Source organism: Lolium rigidum, chromosome 7 (genome assembly GCF_022539505.1).
Source record: "Lolium rigidum isolate FL_2022 chromosome 7, APGP_CSIRO_Lrig_0.1, whole genome shotgun sequence".
Lineage (NCBI taxonomy): Eukaryota > Viridiplantae > Streptophyta > Magnoliopsida > Poales > Poaceae > Lolium > Lolium rigidum.
In genome coordinates, this window is record NC_061514.1 from 184,645,273 (window position 1) to 184,663,110 (window position 17,838).

Consider the following 17,838-nt stretch of genomic DNA (forward strand, 5'->3'; position numbering starts at 1 on the left):
GCTCATTGATTTGCTCCAGCTACATGGTTAGGCCAGTGGATACGACCAGCCTAACGTCATCCTCTGTCATGTCGATGCGCTCGCTGTCGTCCACCTTGAGTGCATCGCTTAATCCTTGAGCAGTATACTCCGTTGGGAGGACGAGGACCATGTTTGTGCCAGCCGATGTCTCATCATCGGCTTTCCTTTGCTTGGGGCGCCACTCTTTTCTTTGTGGCCGACCTTCTTCGTCCAGGGTTCGCTGAATTTTGGCGGCCAGATCAGGCCGTGCCTTCCTCAACGTGTGCAGGTATATCCTTTCAGCTTCTTCCAACCCGCGTAGACGCTGAACCCTTCGCTTCTGGAAACGGCTGAGCCCATCAGGGCACCACCTTGGCCGATGATACTTGTCTTTTTCATCATCGTCCTCTAGCTCCTCGAGATCTTCCACCCGAGCGGACTCAGCATGCCTGTTCCGAGGCGGGAGAGGCCCTAGACGTTTGAACACGGACACATTAGCTGCATCCTTCTTCTTCTGTTTGCATTACGGGCGGTTGCCGATTGTTGGCAATCGGCTCATTCCTCGAATCCCAGCAGTGTCTGAAGAAGGGGCAGTCCCAGTGCCTATCCTCGTCGTCTTGCTCCCTCGACTTTTCCTTGGCGTGGCGCTCGTATCGCTCCTCGTCGTGATCATGCCGACGACGTCTCCTGTCGTCCCTAGCCAGACGATCTGTTTCATCATCGTCGTTGTATCGTCGGCGTTGGTCATACTGACTCACATACTTGTTGAGGAGATGATAGAGAGGTCGCTGATATCTTATGTTCTTCACTTCTCCCTCTGTGACGTAGCGCTTGCCGTCTTGGCGGAGCCGATCGCGTGGAGCGGCTTCCTCTGTGTCTTTGCTATGAGAGCAGCTGCCCTCATCTCCGTCCTTACCGAGTGGTGCCCGGGTCCCACCATGTTGATATTGCACGAGAGATCCGGCTGGCACCCTCCATGGTAAGTATACTCCACCATGTTAACGGCGGGGAAGGGGTGTGTGTCGACCTTCATGGCGTACTTGGTTGAAAATTAGCCGTCCATTTTCTATCGCCATTTGGATCTGCTGCCGCCACACCCTGCAGTCGTTAGTGGTGTGGGTGAACGTGTTATGCCACTTGCAGTATGGCTTTCCGTTCAGCTCCTGCACCGTGGGGATCTTGTGGCCTTCGGGTACCTTTATATGCTTCTCCGTGAGTAAGAGATCGAAAATCTGCTCGGTTTTGGTCACGTCGAAGTCGAACCCTTTTGGAGGGCCTTGTGGCTTCACCCATTTGCGGGACACGGGGCCTCGCCGCTCGAGTCCATTCAGCCACTGCTACCTCTCGATCTCCCGCAGCACCTTCATCCTCGTCTACCTCAACCGGGGCCACCGCGCGCTTGAATTTGTCCCGGTAAACATCCGGGTGGCGCCTGTTCATATGCTGACAGCTTCTGCACCATGTGCGCCAATGAAGGGTAGTCTGCTTGGGAGGCCACGTCCTTGATCGATGATGAGAGACCCACCACCGCCAACTCGACTGCTTCTTTTTCACTTACATGAACCGAATAGCATCGGTTCCTCACGGTCCTGAAGCGCTGGATGTATTCTGACACTGTTTCCCCCGCTTCGTCGTACTTGTGCTAGATCGGCAATGCCAGCCTCGGAAGCCTCCGAGTGATACTGCTCATGGAACTGCTCTTCCAAGCTGCTTCCAAGTCCAGATTGAGTTCGGTGACAGCGATGTGTACCACCCGAAAGCCGATCCTGTGAGGGACCGTGCGAAGAACCTCACACGCAGCTCGTCCGACGCCGAGATCGTGCCCAGCTGTGCCAAATATCGGCTCACATGCTCGATGGAGCTGGAACCATCCGATCCACTAAACTTTGTGAAGTCCGGGAGCCGATATTTGGGTGGTAGCGGGATCAATTCGTACTCGTTGGGGTACGGCTTGGTATAGCCGAACGTCTTCCTTTTCGGCATCATGCCGAGCCGATCTTTCAGAATCGTACAAATCTGATCCGCGGTGATTGCTCGAAGGTGTCGAACCCCGAAGATTCGCCGGGTGGCATACTTAACTAGCCATGCTTGCTTTTCCGGTTCCGAGCCAACTGCAGGAGCTGGGCTCGGAGGTTTGTCGGAGTGGCGTACTTAGCTAGCCACGTTTGCTTCTCAAGATCCGCTCCCGACGTTCCTCCTGCTCGTTCCGGAGGCCCTCGCTGTCGCAGCCTCGGTTCGAGAGTGCCCAGGTGCTGCCGTCGGGTACGTATGCGCACGCGTATCCGTGCGGGATCTCCTTGGGCGCCTCAGGTAGGAATTGGTAGTCACTAGGATCACCACCAATTTTGTAGACGACGTATGCCGATGAGTTCGACACTTCCGGTGCTGCCCATGCGAACGGCAGCGGTGGATGGGACTGGAGTGGCACCTCTCCTTTGTAAGTCCCTAGAGCTGGTCCCGACGGAGAATACCGATGGCTCATGATTTCCTGGATCACGCGCAGAGCGACACGCTCCAAAGTGTTCACCAGGCTCTCGAGTGGCGGTGCGGCGAATGAGCCACCATGTAGTTGATCTCCTGACGCAGCGACACTGGTGCGTTCTTCCGACGGGGCGGACAGGTCCACTCCATCGAGTGCGCCTTCAGGTGAGAACCCCTTCCACCCGACGCCATGGGAGCGGGTTCGTGGAAAGAGCCGATGAGTTCGGCTTCGAGGGCTGCCTTGATCTCGTCATGCTTCTTCTTGAGCTCGTCGAGCGGATCCTCGTACTTGACCGGAGTGCTTTCCGCCATCTCGGATGTAGACGGCGATGCGGTGGATGTCGAAGATTGTCCCACCGGGCGTGCCGGGAATGTGTTGCGGCCGGAAACCCACCGGCGGGCAGCGACGGCAACACGAGTAGAGCCGGGAACAACTAGGGCTGCGGCTGGCCCCGGTCCCTCGGAGCGACGGCCCGCAAAGCCTCCTGGTCACACGTCCGATGCTATCGCAAGGGCGTGCCACCTGACCTATACCTGGTCAGGAAGGTGTTGGATGATGCCTCGCTTAGTTTCCTGCAGGGCATACACGTAAACGTTAAACACAAGCCTCGATCGGCTCTCAGGTTATCCTGTGAATCGGCTCAAAGAGCCGATCCACCCATGATTCGTACAAGGTGTCCGAATATATGGTGGTCCTGCTTGATCAAGATAAAGCTAATGCGATCTACGACGATTTAGGGTTTTCACCGCATAATCGGATCATCCTACTCACGATTGGGCCTCGCGCTCGCGCACGGTGATCGTAAGCCGATCCTAGACAGGGCCTAAAAACCAACACGAGGTTGATCCCGGAACATCCTCGTCTAGGGCTAGCAAACTACACCCTACACGCCGCTGGATCCTCCAACCCTTTGTAAGGCCTAACTATTGCGGATATTAAACTAATCCTTGACGAACAAGGAGCAACCGTAACGGATCGGATCTACTAAACTATGATCAAGCGGGGTGCCGACCCTACACCTAAGATAGGTGTAAGGGCGGCTAGATGTATAAGGGTTGCACTACGACAGCATATGATACGAAGAACAATGCTAACCCTAACACATCTAAGATAACTACGTTGCTCGCCATCAAAAAGGCTTCAGCACGAGCAACGCATGAACAACGTGGGTAGGCTTGTCTTGCCTAGATCACAAGATGCGATCTAGGCAGCATGGTGCTTACCGGAGAAACCCTCGAGACGAAGGAGTTGGCGATGCGCCGAGATTTGTTTGTGTTGAACGTTGGTTGTTGTTTATTCCATAAACCCTAGATACATATTTATAGTCCAAGGGACTTTCTAATTCGGGTGTGCACCTAACCGTGCACGGGTAAAACTCTAATTCCTAACCGACACGCATCCTACTATGGTACAGATACATGGGAAAACTAGCCCAAACTTTGCATGTAAGGCCGATTCACGTATTTCTTCTGTATATATCTTCAAGTCCATCTTGATCGCGGCCCACCTCTGACTTGGTCAAATTCTGGTGATAACAGGTGCAGAAGCTGTCAGCATATGAACAGCACCACCCAGATGTTTACCAGGACAAATTCAAGCGTGCGGTGGCCCTGGTTGAGGCAGACGAGGATGAAGGTGCTGCGGGAGATCAAGAGGTAGCAATGGCTGAATGGGCTCGGGCGGCAAACCCCGTGTCCTGTAAGTGGGTTAAGCCACAAGGTCCTCCAAAAGGGTTCGACTTCGACGTGACCAAAGCTGAACAGATTTTCGACCTCTTACTCACGGAGAAGCAGCTAAAGGTACCCGAAGGCCACAAGATCCCCACGGTGCAAGAGCTGAACGGAAAGCCATACTGCAAGTGGCATAACACGTTCACCCACGCCACCAACGACTGCAGGGTGTGGCGTCAGCAGATCCAAATGGCGATAGAAAAAGGGCGGCTAATTTTCAACCAGTACGCCATGAAGGTCGACACACACCCCTTCCCCGCCGTTAATATGGTGGAGTATACCTACCATGGAGGGTGCCAGCCAGAGTTCTCGTGCAACATCAACATGGTGGGACCTGGGCACCACTCTGGTAAGGACGGAGATGAGGGCAGCTGCTCTCATAGCAAAGACACAGAGGAAGCCGCTCCACGCGATCGGCTCCGCCACGACGGCAAGCGCTACGTCACAGAGGGAGAAGTGAAGAACATAAGATATCAGCGACCTCTCTCTGATCACCTCCTCAACAAGTATGTGAGTCAGTATGACCAACGCCGACGATCCAGTGATGATGATGAAAAAGATCGGCTGGCTAGGGTCGACAGGAGACGTCGTCGGCATGATCACGACGAGGAGCGATATGAGCGCCACGCCAAGGAAAAGTAGAGGGAGCAAGACGACGTGGATAGGCACTGGGACTGCCCCTTCTTCGGTACACTCGCCGGGATTCAGGAATGAGCCGATTGCCTACAATCGGCAATTGCCCAGAATGTAAACAAAAGAAGAAGGATGCAGCTAACGTGTTCGTGTTCAAACGTCTAGGGCCTCTCCCGCCTCGGAACAAGCATGCTGAGTCTGCTCGGGTGAAAGATCTCGAGGAACTAGAGGACGATGATGAAGAAGAAGACAAGTATCATCGGCCAAGGTGGTGCCCCGATGGGCTCAGCCGTTCCCGGAAGCGAAGGGTTCAGCGTCTACGTGGGTTGGAAGAAGCTGAAAGGTTATACCTGCACACGTTGAGGAAGGCACGGCCTGATCTGGCCGCCAAAATTCAGCGAACTCTGGACGAAGAAGGTCGGCCACAAAGAAAAGAGTGGCGCCCCAAGCAAAGGAAAGCCAATGATGAGACATCGGCTGGCACAAACATGGTGCTCATCCTTCCAGCGGAGTTTGGTGCTCCAGGATTACACGAGGCACCCCATTTCGACGACTGCGAGCGCATCAACGTGACACAGGATGGGACTAGGTTGGTCTTATCCACGAGCCCGACCGTGTAGCGAACACAGCGTCTATGGACAAACGTGGCAATGCCGATCCAGGAGATCGGCCCCAAGGATTTATGGAGGAACATTACAAAACCTTCATCGAACAAGCAACGTGGAGGCCGATTCCAGCAATCGGCCAAAATTATCCTCACCATCCATTCTGCCTGGGTTCAACATTTGATCCGGCAGGGAATACCTAAAGAGCCGATACCATCAAATCCCTTGAAAGAATCGGCTCGGGGGGCACCTAGGTGGATAAAACACGAGGATATGAAGTAGAAGCGTCTTTCAAATACCCGGTAGCCCAAGATATTCTTTGATGATGGGTATTGAAGTATGGGGGCCGATACATAAATCGGCCGGTAAAAAATTCAAAAAAATTTAAGCACAGCCGATGCGCAGACATCGACTTAAGGATAGAAAGCCGATGCATGGCCATCGACTCAAGGGATACAACTGTTATAAACAGAGACTCAATGGAGCAGGAAGTGGGTCACGAAGAGAAACTCTACTGGAAGAACTCCTCAATGGAATGCCTTCTTGCAAATACTCGAGTCCGCAATATCAGCTGGGGCAGTTTGAGGGATCATGACCCTGACCAATGCCAAGAGCAGCCTGGACGTGCAGATCAGGTTAAGGATGGGTTGCATCAGATCCGCCAAAGGAAAGGAGCCGATCTGACCTGCAAGGCGCGAGAAGTGGACTGAAGAAGCTCGGGGGGCAGCTCACCCTGAAGGTTCTCTGCTCTGGGGAGCCGATGTTGTTGAAATCGGCTGCCTCTGCGTTATGACTTGAGACCAATGGCGGCACATTTGGCTGACTCACTACCTTTCTCGCCTTGACTGAGGCTCGGGGGGCAGCTCGCCCTGAAGGTTCTCTGCTCCGGGGAGCCGATTTTGTTGAAATCGGCTGGCTCTGCATGGTAGCTCTCTCAGACAGGATTGGGCCTAGGTCCACTTGTCTGAATGGCGTGTCCTCGTCTTTTTCTCGCCTTGATTAAGGTTTGGGGGGCAGCTAACTTGGTAGATGCTCTATTTTTTGGGAGCTGATTGGAGTTGCATCGGCTAACCCTGCATCGTGGCCTTTTCCGAAGGCGCTGAGCTGCTTGCAGAAGAGGACTGCTAAGGCTACGGAGGGGAGCTGGAAAGGAAGGCCGTCGTCTTTTGCGGGGTTTGGACCGTCCTGTTGCTGCGAGAAAGGGAAGGAGACTGGATTCTCAAAATAGCCGATGAACAGTCATCGGCTATAGGATTGCGGAGTATCAAATCACAGTCTGAATTTGAGAAGTGCTTGACTGACGGCCTAATCGATACCTGAGTCCGGCTTCATGGGCGTCTAAAGGGAAAAAAGTCCGATACGTTGCTATCGGCCTTGGTGTGGCAAGCGGAAGGATTGAAATTGGATTAAGTGAAAGATAAATGGGAAGAACAATTTTCATTAATTCAAAGGAGCAGCTTTACAAGAAAGAGCCGATGGCTCTCAAAAGAGGAATCTATTGCCTAGTGCACTGCTACTACTAGTCCTACTCTACTAGTCGTCGCTGTCCTCATCGTCGCCGTCGTCGATGTCGTCGGTGCTGCTCCTAGGAAGCTCCTCGTCGCTGCTGCCCCAGCCTTTGGCCGGAGCTTCGTCTTCCTCGTCATCATCATCATCCTCGCTGTCCGCCCAAGAGCGGAAGCGCTTCGTCGGCGGGTATCCAATGGAGGAGGAGGATTCATCCTCCTCTTCTTCCTCCTCGTCATCATCATCGTCTTCACTGTCCGCCCAAGCGCGGGGTCGCTTTGCCGGCAGAAGCTTAGCGGGGGAGGAGGGGTCTCCCTCCTCCTTCTCCTCTACTTCTTCTTCTTCCTCCTTCCCGTCGGAGGAGGTGGGTCTCACCCAGGGATGGAGGTCGTCTTCGCCTTCGCTTATCAGCTTCCCTTCGACGAGGAACTTGAGGTCCTCTTCCCCGTCGGTCAGAGGCAGGTCGCCTTCTGGTGCATGATCGGAGTTCCACTCCGGCTCGCTCGAGGATGGGGACTGGAGGGAAAGGCCGGAGGAGGCTGAGGAGGAGGAAGACATTGCTACAGGGAAGAGGGTTTTTTGGTGCCGATAGCTAGAACAGAGGAAGAGGATGAAGAGGGCTAATCGTTTGGCACAGATAAATAAAGGGGGTGTAGTGGAGATTTAATGCCATGACGGTTCTCGAGGACGTGATGCCGAAATTATCAATTTCGTGCAGAGAAGCCAAGGAGGCGAGGCGAAATGATGTAAGATTCTGTAGTGGTTCTGCTCTGCCGCGACATGACCCGATGAAAGAAAAGCGTAATGATTTTGGAAATGTCATTTCCAAAACCAGGGGGGCATGTGTTATCACCAGAATTTGACCAGATCAGAGGTGGGCCGCGATTGGAGATGGGCTTGAAGAATATATATATAGGAGAAATACATGAATCGGCCATGGGTACCAAGTTTGGGCTAATTGCCCGTGTATCTGTACCATAATAGGATACGTGTCGGTTAGGAGTTAGAGTTTTACCCGTGCACGGTTAGGTGCACGCCTGAATTAGAAAGTCCCCTGGACTATAAATATGTATCTAGGGTTTATGGAATAAACAACAACCAACGTTCAACACAAACCAATCTCGGCGCATCGCCAACTCCTTCGTCTCGAGGGTTTTTCCGGTAAGCACCATGCTGCCTAGATCGCATCTTGCGATCTAGGCAGCACAAGCTTATTACGTTGTTCATGCGTTGCTCGTGCTGAAGCCTTTTTGATGGCGAGCAACGTAGTTATCTTAGATGTGTTAGGGTTAACATTGTTCTTCGTATCATATGCTGTCGTAGTGCAACCCTTATACATCTAGCCGCCCTTACACCTATCTTAGGTGTAGGGGCGGCACCCCGCTTGATCATTGTTTAGTAGATCCGATCCGTTACGGTTGCTCCTTGTTCTTCAAGGATTAGTTTAATATCCGCAATAGTTAGGCCTTACAAAGGGTTGGAGGATCCAGCGGCGTGTAGGGTGTAGTTTGCTAGCCCTAGACAGGATGTTCCGGGGATCAACCTCGTGTTGGTTTTTAGGCCCTGTCTAGGATCGGCTTACGATCACCGTACGCGAGCGCGAGGCCCAATCGTGAGTAGGATGATCCGATTATGCGGTGAAAACCCTAAATCGTCGTAGATCGCATTAGCTTTATCTTGATCAAGCAGGACCACCATATATTCGGACACCTTGTACGAATCATGGGTGGATCGGCTCTTTGAGCCGATTCACGGGATAACCTCGAGAGCCGATCGAGGCTCGTATTTAATGTTTACGTGTATGCCATGCAGAAACTAAGCGAGGCATCATCCAACACCTTCCCGACCAGGTATAGGTCAGGTGGCACGCCCTTGCGACAGCATCGGACGTGTGACCAGAAGGCTTTGCGGGCCGTCGCTCTGAGGGACTAGGGCCAGCCGCAGCCCTGAGTTGTTCCCGGCTCTACGGTGTTGCCAGTCGCTGCCCGCCGGTGGGTTTCTGACCGCAACAAGACCCCATGGGCCTGGTGGAATAAATATCCACGACAACGTGGCACCTCAGAGGAACAGGAATACGGAGTGTACGCCGGAGCCTCGCCGGAGCCGGAATGACGAACGCGAGCCGGAGCCTCGCTGAAACCGGAACGACGGAGGCGACCGCCACCATGGCGAAGGTAGCCACCGGAGCTAGAGTCAACAACGCGATGGACGTGGAGAATCTGAAGGCGGGAGCAAAAGGTCACACTGGCCCCCTCGCAGATCTCCCTCACCACCACCCAGTGGCGGAGGCGGAGGCGGAGGTGGAGGTGGAGGTGGAGGCCGAAGATCTCGCTCTCGCTCAAAATCTACTTGCAACGGCCCGTGTGATGCAAGAGAATGCCTCAATGAGTACAAATCTGACTACATCGGTCCAAAATGCTTTGGCAGGATGATCCCGGAGGATCCATATCCAAAAGGCTTGAATCTTAAGCTATCCGAAAATCTGAAGCACTATGATGGCAGTGAAAGTCCCGACACCTGGATCGAAGATTACTTCAATGCAGTAAACTTCGCCGGAGGGAACCAAAGAATAGTCTGCCGCATGCTCCAGTTGTACCTTATTGGTCGAGCTCATACCTGGCTCGGCGACCTCCCAGAGAACACAATCTTTTATTGGTTTGACATGAAGATTGCTTTCGAAAAGCAGTTCAGAGGCACCTACAAGAGACCTGCTACCACAAGCGACTTGCAAGCATGTATCCAGAAAAAAGGCGAAACTTCAAGGAATTTCCTCACGCGATGGTTGGCAACCAGGAATGAGTGCGAGAACGTGGATAATCGCACAACTATGCACGCCTTCATAGGTGGACTGCGGAGGGGAGGACTGCTTTGGCATAAACTTACTTGCCTGATCAATGAAAACAAGTTGACATTGGATGACATGATCGGCATCGGAAGTACTCACTCCGCTGCTGATGACAATGCAGGAGGAGAACTTACTGCCACAGCCTTACCCCTGCACCAGCAAAAGAAAACCGTGACAATGGCGGCAGCAGCAACAACAACAAGCGGAAAAATCCCCCTGATGACCAGAAAAGCGGTGGATCCAACATGGTTGCCATGGCGTTCCAACGCGGAGGTCAAGGAGGCGGAAGAGGCCGCGGTCGTGGAGGCGGAGCCGGCAGGGGCCAGCAACGTGCTGACGAGGTCATCGTTGCCGGAACCCGCGCTCCCCAAATCTACGAGGAATACAGGGATATGCCATGTTTAGCTCATATTGATCCGGCTACTGACAAGTCCTCTCACACTAACCGCAACTGCAAGTGGGTCAATGATCTTAAGGCTGACCCGGAAGCAGGATACAAACGCACCCGGAAGCACCGCCCTCGCGGCAAAGGAGGCAAGGGCAAGAACAAGGAAAAGGACGAAGACAGTTCGGAGGCGATGGACGAGGACGGCGCTTCGCCGGATCCCAAAGAGGCTTCCGTGGCTAAGAAGTCAAACTTCGGAAAGAAAAGTGCTGGTGCATACCACACCTTCCTCGAAACCCCAACAGTCCGGGCCAAAAAATCGGCCCTCTGGATCCTCAATGCGACGGTTCCGGCTGTACCTCAGTACGTCAAGTGGTCGGAAAATCCATGCATGTTCGACAGGGCGGATCACCCGACCATCGTCCCAAAAGAGTGCTACACCCTGGTTGTGAGTCCCCGCATAGACGGGTATGACTTCTCCAAGTGTCTTATAGATGGCGGAGCTATCTTGAACATCATGTACCTGGAGACTCTAGAGAGGATGAACCTTACAAAGGAACAGCTTAAGCACAGCACCACTGAGTTTCAAGGTCTGGTTCCGGGTAAAAAGGCAAACTCTCTCGGCAGCATCAAACTTCCCGTGGCCTTCGGCAATGTTAATAATTTCCGCGAAGAGATGATCATGTTCGAAGTTGTGCCTTTCAAAAGCTCCTACCATGTAATCTTCGGCAGGCCCACCTGATGGGGTTCGTTGCATAGAAAACAAAAAAATTCCTACCGCAAAGACGAATAAATCCAAGATCTAATCTATGGAACACCCAAGATCTAATCCACAAGATCGAAGCAACAATATGGAGATGAGACTAACCCTCGAAGATTCCAAAGCTTACGAGATTAATCTCGTTGTTGGTGTAGACGATCGTCCCCGGTGCTGCAATCCGGCAGCACTTCCGTACTCGGTCGCGCGTACGGTGTCGATGAAGCCCTTCCTCTCCCCGTTCCAGCGGGCAGCGGAGGTGTGGTAGATCTCCTCCAAGTTCCAGCAGCATGACGACGTGGTGGTGGTGGTGGAGGAAGAAAAGCTGCAGGGCTTCGCCTAAGCCAGAGCAGCGTATGGTGGAGGAGAGAGGCGGCCAGAGGAGGGGACAATGATGGGATGGGTGGCCAGCCACCCCCTCCCCTCTTTATATAGGGGGCCAGGTCGGTGGGGTGGCCCCCTTTCCCATCTAGGATTAGGGGGGCGGCGGCCAAGTGTGGGGAGAGAGATTTCCTCCCCCCCAAGTTGATCCCCCTAGGAAAACCCTAGGGGTTGGCCGGCTGGGCCTTGAGGGGCATGTGCCCCTGGCCCATTAGGCTAGGGAGCACCCCCTCGGCCCATGCTAGGCCTCCTAGGGTCGTGGGCCCACTGGTGGGACCCCCGGAACCTTCTAGAACCTTCTCGGTCATCCACCGGAAAAATCCCGAACTTTTCCGAAACCTAGAAATCAACTTCCCTTATATCTGAAGGTATAATAGCTGCCCCCCCATGGGGGTCTCACAGCGATTTGCAATTCTAGACCGTCAGATCTCTTCAGCATGTGTCAATTAATGGATCTCGTCCGTTCATTGTAGGGCAGTTGGCTGCTGGTGGTTGGTGGGCGTGGACGTTTTGGTGGCTCTCCACCGGTTGCTCTCCCTAGATAAAGCCATGGAGCAGCGCTATTCTACCCGCCTACGACTGATCGTGGGACCTACATTAAGCCGGGGCCACTTATCAGTCGCCTTGGGTAAGTTTTAAGTGGGTCACGCATGACTGCAGCTTGAGACAGAACGAAACCTGCCCCAATCCGCGTCTGCTCCCCTCTCTCCCCAATCCCCTCGTTCTCTTCCCCAGCCCTCCTCCCACCCCCTGCTCCGCCGACCGCCTCCCCGCCTTCTCCACCCACCTGGCTGCGGCCCTGCCGACCAGAGGCCACGGCCGACCTATACAGCGACGGAAGGGCAGGAGCCGAGGCAAGAAGCGGCGTTGGAGATGGAGGATCGCCTCCGCATCTTGGTTTCGTCGGGATTTGCCGGCCGGCCGGAGGCCTCGGCTTGCAGGACGACAACGAGATCGACGAGGAAGGGAGAGGTGGCGGGACGTGAATCGGCGTGAGGTCGAGAGGGCAGGAGACCATGGCGGTTTCCACACTTGCCCTGCACTGATGTTGATGGTGAAGCTGGAAATGGTTGTCCCCTGATTGGTGAGTTTGGAGGCGACGATGGCCCGTGTTGCGCTGGAGATGGAGGATCCCCTACACAACTTAGTTTTATTTATCCACGTCAAGCTCACTCGTAAAGGTAGGCTGCTCCTGATCTGTTCCCCTTGCCCAGATCTAAAACGTGATTCGGTTCATCCTTTTCTTGCGCCTGTGTTTGATATATGGAGTGCTTACAAATTCTTGACTTGCTTGATTAAGGTTCTAGGATTGTATTGGCATCTGTTAGGTCTGTAATATAGAACAAGTTTGCTAGGACTGCATAATACGAGGCTGACGATTAGTACTATATTGTTAACACCTAACAAAAGCAACAATTTCATGGATAGAAGCGGATGCCAGGATCACCTGGTAGTGTGATGGGGGTAGGTATCACTATTGGTTCTATGATCTTTGTCCACTGCTAAGTTAATAAGGCTTGGATTTTTGGTTGTTCTTTTCGTTGCTTGTATTTACTCTCCATGGTAAACTCACTGTATTATTATCTTAGAAACTGACTTGTCTGTTATGCAGCTTGGTCTGTGTGGTATTCCTACCACACAACGCTTTGGTTCTGCTCCAAGCTGCTAATGAATTAATTTAATTGTTAGGTCTGGTGAAAGAACATGTTGCCACTTTTGTATTTTCCACCAACATGCATCCTTGTCCCTGTAGATTTTAATATGACTCAGAATTTCCAAACCTGAGTCTAAAATGGTTGACTTCAACCATTAGCTCCATGTTTCTCATGGTCGTGCTCATGCTGGTGCAAACAAGTAGAAGAGCCTGACTATTCTCTGTTTTGTTAGTGGTTACCAGAATTAACGGAGTTTCGGCTGACGCAGGAGAGAGGAGGTGGAGCAGCGTAGGGAGGAAGAGGTGAACCGGAAGATCATTTGTGGATTGATGTTCTGAATTTGTGTAATGGTTCTTTTTTTATCTGGTCTACAAGGACGTGTGGCTCATGGCGACACTGGATCCAGTGGTCAGCATGGTTATCGCCGTCAGCGGTTCTCCTTGTCTTCAGGTCAGAAGTGCAGCTCTCAAAATGGATTGCATTTTGATTATTTCCCTGTTTTTGCTGTTTTTCTCATTTTCTCAAATTATGTGTGTGTGTGTGTGTGTGCGATGACCGGAAGATTGATTCATGTAGTGTCATATGAGTGCATTAAAAGGATCAAGAATTGGATCAGTCAAACTAATACTCAGAGTAACATCATTGTGGAAGAGAAGGGAGAAAATTAAAGTTCTGCATCAGCAAATATTTATCGAGTCGGTAATCAGCATTTCTATCGTTTTCCCTAATGATAAAAGTCACTTTAATTGTTACATCTTGGTTTTCTTGCAATCTAAAGAATGAGCGTGTTCTCGGACCTACGTCTATTGAGCTTATTAGACAACTCAGTTGGTTAGCTTTCTTTCATAGTTGAGCATGTTTAGTCGTGGTTACTATTGGAATATTCATTTGTCTCTTGTGAGAATGCGTTCAAATTATGTAACATATTTGCTTTCTGCACTACAGGAGCACTTTCGAAAGATCTTCAGATGTTAGGCCTATCAAGAATAATATCTCAATTATCAAAGATCTTTGAGAACTAATACTTCATCTATAATAGGATCTCAATAATTGACCATGGTATGGATTGCAGCAGCCTTTACTCGTATGTCATATGAATTGTCTGTGGAAAACTGAGCGCTAGCTCAATGCGGACACCACTCTCCTATTTGACCCCCCATATTAGTAAATGTGTAGCATGTAGAGATAATAGCTCTTACCATATTGCTCATTAAGCTTGCTCTGGAGGGAGGAATCATTATGCTCCGTGGTCCTTAATATATATAATTATTTGCAGAACCAAATTCAGTCCAGTGCTTCAACACTGAATTGTTGATTCTTGATACATTTACTATTATGGTTTGAACAATGTAACTTGCATAGACTTGTCTGTTTCTCATTGAATTATGGTTTGGGATATTTTTCAGGTTTGGCTTTTGGCTGGTAACAACGTCAGTGAGGTAGATGTCCTTCACCCCTTTCTGAAGCTAAAGGTTCCAGACTTGTGCCACAACAATCTCTGGGATGAGGAGGATGTAAAGAGGGAGATGAAGCGGTAAGATGAATCATGCGAGAGAAAGAAGGAGAGACCTCCAGCGATACTAACGCGTGCAGGTGTTTCAGTAGCCACCTTGGCTCCACCTCTAGGAGCCAAGTCTCCACTTCCACACCACACCCTTGTATCTTTATTCATCTCTGCCTCTTGAATAAGTTTCCTGTATGTCCGATTCATAAGATCACCATTCATAAATGTTGCATCCATTTTTGCTAGAAAACAGGCATGGAAATTTATTCATGGTGACCGCGCGGTGGCGGCCATGATCGAACCCTAGCAGCAGAAAATACTTCTTCGTTTGCTGGTTTAAATCATCAAAGATTAAATCGTATCTTTTGTAGTAATATTTGGATCTGAGTATTCTGAATATGCACATCTGGTCATGTGAGTACTCTGAATACATGCACATTCCATTAAGTGCTTTGTTCTTTAAATTAGTGCAGATTTTTAAATAGCTTTCAAAACAAACCATGGCGACAAGTGGAATATTTATGCTCCATCTAGCTGCTTGAGATTTTGCAATTGAGGTACCAACATATTAAGTAGAGAAATTTCATATGTGTATAGCCATGATCTCTACCCCAGCAGCAGAAAAAAACTTCACCGTTTGCTGGTTTAAATCATCCAAGATTAAATTGTATCTTTCGTAGTAATATTTGGAGCTGAGTATTCTGAATATGCACATCTGGTCGAGTGACTACTCTGAATATGTGCACATTCGATTCACTGCTTTGTTCTTTAAATTAGTGCAGATTTTTAAATAGCTTTCAAAATAAACCATGGTGAAAACTGGAATATTTATGCTCCATCTAGCTGTTTGCGATTTTGCAATTAAGGTACCAACATATTAAGTAGATAGATTTCATATGTACCTATGTTTCAGACTTCTATCCCTTTTCACAAACAATTAACACATTTTTCTTTTTTGTGTTGGTCTTCTAGGCATGAAGCAAAACTTGAGCAAAGAAACACGTGCTACCAACTGATCAATGGCTTTGCCAACGCGGCGATAAGATGAACGAGCAGTTGCCTCTGGGTTTGTTGTGTGTTTGGTCTGACCTACTGAAGCAATTCTCTGTTTTCTCTAATTTCAACTATTTCCTCTCATGTGGTAGTTTCTGTCTGCGCGAGAATTTGCTACCCTGCCGGTTATTGAAACGTTTTGTATGAGGTAATATTTTAAATGTATGTGCTTGTAAGGTATCCATCCTCCTATTTAGTTCTCTAATTGTTGTCATATGACCTGTCTTTCTTTACAGCATAATTTTTTTAAACTTCCACTTGGTTATGAGGCTTTATGTGCTAATTTGGTTAATTTTGTTATGGTGCAGCAGCTACTCTCAGTGCATGTTGCCGTTATTAAAAACGTGGCCGGCTGGGCATTCAAAACATGTGTGAGCAAATTATCCCTAGGTAATAATAGAATCCATAAGGTAATTTTCAGCTATGTTGAGCACACCGAACAACTAGAGTTAATCAATTGGTTTGAGCTTCAATATTACTTGTAGTGTCTGCTAGCCTAGAAAACATTTTGTATTTATGTGTGGCGGTATATTTTTCATATTATGCTGATTTGTCTTAGCTATAGCTAAATTGTGAGACATTGATCTGTTCTCCCGTCAATTTATGAACAACACCTGAGAGGGTGGTTTATGTTCCTAGGTGCACTTGGAAAGTAAGAAACTGGTAGAAAATTGAAGCTATTTTACACTATGCAATTAGACAAAGTGGAGATACTGACTTCTTAGTGATGGTGGAGGGTACTGCCATTTGGTTTTTTAAATTCAAATTTAGAATAAATTTCTATTCCTGAATCTGCTTCCTATATCTTTCCTTCGTATTGTATTAGCATGTATGTTCTTTCAGGACTTTTTTGCGGCAAAGCAACGCTGGATAGTTATTCTGTCAACTATTTGGCATATGGATCTACATCCATGTGTCTCTTTCATAGTTCAGCGATTCTGTACTTGCATGAGCCTTACCAGATCTAATATTCGTTGTTTTTGTACTGTAGGGAAAAGTAGTGTTGCCTATAGAACCCCAAATCTATATATCGGGTAAAACCAATTAATTTTTTGTACTGTATCAACATTAATCATTTCTTAATCTGGATTTTCTATGCGCTCTTTTCAATATATGGTCCTGTTAAATACGATATGGTCTTTTCGAGGCCGTTGGCTTGTTTGTTGATGTTTAATTCTTTGTATCAGTTCCCAAATTAGTGTTTTACTTCCTCTTGTACCTGTTGGGTTATTACATATCTGGTTATGCCGTGGAAACATGAATCGATAAATAGTTTCATTGTCGTTCAAGCTCTGTAGTAGTGCCATAAAATTCATCATATTTTAATTGTAGGCCATAAAATATATTTGGTGTTATAATAACTACGCATGAAAATCCCGTATATTTCTTTTGGGAGAATCCATCCTTTTTCACAGCAAAAATAGAAGTTATGTCATATTTGAACTCTGCAATGTGGTCAAAGATTGGTTGTTTTTAATTTACAGAATGAATGCACCAAGGGAGCAATGCGGAGGCATGTAGCAACCTGATGATGGAGAAATGTAAAAAATTCAGTAGACATGGTTCACATGAGTTCAAAACATTATTTTCGTCAGGAGGTATGATATTCACAGGAGCCTATGAGGCGTTATTACATATTTTCAGAGATGATCTACTGAATGCCATCTTTAATAATTCATTACGTTGTCAGGTCACAATGTTAGTAGCTGTGCTTGAATTCGTGCTATTCCACAAGACATGTAACAGACATTTCTGATAGGTCATCACTGTAGATGTTGCCTATTGTATGCTTAATATCATATTGGTGTCAACAATTGGTTTAATCATTATATAGCTCCAAGTTAATTATACAGTTAAATGGATGGAAATGATGATACTATAATTGCTTTGAAATTCGCCCCTATTCTCCAGTATAATTCTCATTATACCATAATCAAATATATGTTTGGGGGTTCCTTCTGTAGGACATAAGAATTGGGTTTTTGGTTAGTGGGATTATGTAGCAGCAATGCGATTTTCACCTATAAACTTTTAGATGGAACCGTTAGGGGTGAAAGAGATAAAGAAATAATAATTTTAATGTCAAAATATACACTCTACAATATGAAACTATTTCCTTCTCTACAAAAGAAATTGAGGACGGAAAGGATTGGCTTTCCTGGTTATTTAAACTCGAAGAGCAGATTGTTCATACTATATCTATAGTAAGCATGGGAAGTCTTAGCAGTTGTGAGAAACATCATTTGCGTTTTTGCTATCACCACTGTCTTTGGTTGTGAAAAGTGGTTCAGTCTATTTATCT

General features: G+C 49.0%; 1 long non-coding RNA gene across 9 annotated transcripts; it reads left to right on the plus strand.

Moving 5' to 3' along the window:
- The first annotated feature begins 12,126 nt into the window (after positions 1-12,126).
- LOC124669290 lies at positions 12,127-17,359 on the plus strand. Of its 9 annotated transcripts, none has more exons than XR_006992114.1 (9): positions 12,127-12,505; positions 13,248-13,429; positions 13,556-13,678; positions 13,925-14,038; positions 14,386-15,349; positions 15,456-15,698; positions 15,845-15,926; positions 16,528-16,570; positions 17,021-17,359. It is a non-coding gene; the product is annotated as an uncharacterized LOC124669290 (long non-coding RNA). The 9 variants fall into 9 exon arrangements; XR_006992109.1 differs by having other exon boundaries at positions 15,456-15,684; XR_006992111.1 differs by lacking the exon at positions 16,528-16,570 and having other exon boundaries at positions 15,456-15,684; positions 17,021-17,134; positions 17,227-17,359.
- Positions 17,360-17,838: the final 479 nt, after the last annotated feature.